The sequence below is a fragment of the Tupaia chinensis genome, unplaced genomic scaffold (assembly GCF_000334495.1).
Source record: "Tupaia chinensis unplaced genomic scaffold, TupChi_1.0 Scaffold146386_1, whole genome shotgun sequence".
Classification (NCBI taxonomy): Eukaryota; Metazoa; Chordata; class Mammalia; order Scandentia; family Tupaiidae; genus Tupaia; species Tupaia belangeri.
This window is the reverse complement of record NW_006206241.1, coordinates 1616655-1619971: the sequence shown is the minus strand read 5'-3', so window position 1 is coordinate 1619971 and position 3317 is coordinate 1616655.

Below are 3317 nucleotides of genomic sequence, written 5' to 3'. Positions count from 1 at the left end.
AGCTTTTCTTTTTTGAAAGATTGCAATTGTTGATTGAATGTTTTTAATAGATATCTGTTATATCTATTGTTTCTACATACACAGGACTATGTGACCATTCAAGTCCTTTAATTCTTGTGTAAGTTTTGATAGTTTCATTCAAGGAATTGATCCACTCCATTTAGGGAATCCAACTCATTGACATGAAGTTGTTCTAGTGCCTCCTTATTCTTTTAATGCCCACAAAGGCAACAGCAATGACTCACTTATATTTCTGATATGCCAATATTTTTATTCTCTGGTGTGTGTGTATGTGTGTGTGGTTACACTGATTAGGTTTATAAACTTGGTATTTTCAAATAATTAGATTTAGTTGATTTTCTTTTATTTTTCCTGTTTTTTTAAGTTAGAAAGTTCATTTTTTCCTTTATTATTATTATTATTTATACAATCACTAAACATCATTTAGATTTTAAAGAGACTTTACCCAGCATGAAATACATCTCAGTCCAGTTAAGAATACTATACACATTCTTCATCAACAGATAATAAACCATGTCTGTGTCTCACAAATATCTCTCCTCTCCATTCCCCCCCACAAATTATCATTCTTGTGCTCTTCCCCTCCCACACTCTCCTTCCACTTTGTCTCTAGTGTCCATAACAATTTTAAATGCTTTTATGCTCTCCAGTCTTTCAGTGTGCGGATAGTTAGTATATGTTAAGTGGAGACATAATTTCTCTGTTTCATAGCCTGACTTCCTTCACTCAGCAACAAAACTTCCATATTGGTCCACTTTCTATCAAATTCCAAGGCCTTGCTGTTTTTTATGGTTGAATAATATTCCATGGAGTATACGTGCCACACATTTTCAATCCATTCATCTGGGGACATTTAGGTTGGCTCCATGTCTTAGCAATCATGAATAGTGCTGCAATAAATATAGTTGTGCAAGCACTTTTCTGACTGAGTGTTCTCCTGTCCTTTGGATAGATACTCAGGAGTGAAATTGCTAGATCATTGATTTGTCTTAATCTTTATGACTTTTATTTTTCTGGTTGCTCTAGGCTTGACATCTTTTATCCTTTTATTTTTTAGATTCCTGAGGCAAAACCTTAGGTTATTTATCTTAGCTCTCCCATCTCAGTTTATGCAATGCCATCTATTTAAGTACTGCTTCTGCTTTGTCCCAGTTTATTTTGATTTGTGGATTTACTTAGTATAAAGCATATTTTAAATTTCTGTTAAGATTTTATTTGACCAGCATGCTCTTTAGATATCTCTTGCTTTTTTTTTTTTTTCAAATAATGGAGAAATTAGCTGTGATCCAAGAGGATATCTGTAAGATGGACAGCATTTTTCATCGGTGAGCATGTGTTTTACAGCACATGATGTGGGGTATCATGGTGATGGCTCTGCTGAAGTTGACAAGAATATGCATTCTGCCCTTGCTGGGTAGGTAATTCTATGAAAGTCATCCAGTCAAGTAGATTAATAGTGTGTTTAGAATACCTGTACCCTCACAGATTTTTTGTCTGCTTGATCTTATTTTTCTGCTTATTATTATTTTTTAATATGCTAGAGGGATCGTGCGCTAACCAGAGAGACAGAGAAAGGATGGGGTGGGTTGTGAGAAAACAAGCCACCAGGTCCAGGACTCCAGGACTCATCCTGCGGTCAGCCATACAGGAGTAGAGTGCCTTAACCACCTTGCCACTTATTCAATCTATCCATTTCTAACAGAGGGATGGTGAGTGTTTTTTTACACTTTTTTAATTTTCAAAAAAAAAAATTATTTTGCGGTGCCTAGTGGTGTGGTGGTTAAGGCTCTGGCTTCACATGGCCGATTACAGTTTTGAGTCCTGGACCTGGCAGCTTGCTTTCCCACTTTCAATCTCTCTCTCTGGTCAAATTAAAATTAATTTTAAAAACTCTTATTTTAAAGATGTTGCTATGAGGTGCATGCACTTGCCAGGGAGAGAGAGTAAGAGAAGGAAGGTGGGAAAACACCTCCCTCCATTAAGGGGGTTATGCCACAATCCCTTTTCTTCCAACTCTCCTCCTTTTCAGCATTTTGGGCACCCACACACATGTGCCTGGCATGTATCTCAAGCCACTGGGTCCAGGACTTGAACCAGTCAGCCAGCCATGTGGTATCCAACCACATTAACCATACACCATGGGTCGGCCCAAGGTATTAAGAAGGTATTCAAGCATAAATGTGGTTATTATCTTAGTCTCATTTCGGTTCCCAGTATTTGCTTCAAGTACTTTGATGTCCTGCTTCGATGTGCATACTGATTTAGATTTCCATGACCTCTTAAAAAGTTGCCTGTTTTAGTGTCATGTAGTGCACTCCTGTATTTTTATTTAAATTTCCTTGTTCTGAAGTTTTGTTTGAAATTGTTTGTTTCTTCAACTTTCATTAGTGTTAGCCTCATATTTCTTCATTTCTTTACTTTTCACTTCTATATCTTTACATTTAAAGATGCTTTGTTGTGATGAAGGTAAGAGTTTTGGGCTGACCTCTTGACTTAATGGTTGAAGAAACCATATCTTGCATGACCGACCACAGTCTGAATCCAGGTCCCAGTGCTTGAAAAATATGCTGGGCAATTGTGCACGCACATCCAAAATTCCAACTAGATGCAGAAACAGAGACGAGGTTATGGTGTTGCCGTGCCCCACTGGGGAATGCATTCTCCCTCTCCTTCTCTTCCTCCGCTCTACTGGAGGGTGCATGCACCCTCCAGCAATTCAAAAAAAGTTTAAAATTGTTTAAAAATCCATTCTAACAGCTGTATCTTAAGTTAGACCATTCACAGTTTTAGTGGTAACTGATATAGTTGGATTAATTTCTATTACTCCCTTTAAATATTTTTATTATTTATTCTTAGCTTCCTTCTTTCCTCTCTTTTTCTGTGTTCTCTAGTTTAAACTAAGTATGTCTACAATTCCATTTAATCTCCTCTCTTACCATATTAATCATAAGGTTTTTTTTAAAAAAATTTTGGTAGTTGGCCTAGAGTTTCCAATATACATTTTTAAGTAATCCATGTCCACCTTGAAATAACTCTTTATCACTTCAAAGATAATACAGCTACTTTAGAAGTTAGTATTTCCGGGAACCAGCAGTTAGCGTAATGGCTATGTCTCTGGACTCTCACGTAGTCGACCGCGGTTCATGTCCCGGACCCGGTGGCTTAAAACTCACGCCGGGCGCGTGTGCGTGCGTGCCCAAGATCCCGAGAGGAGAATGGAGAAGGGATTGCGGCGTGACCATCCCCCCTGGGGGGTGATTTCTCGCTTTCTGTCTCTATGTCTCTCTCTGTCTGTC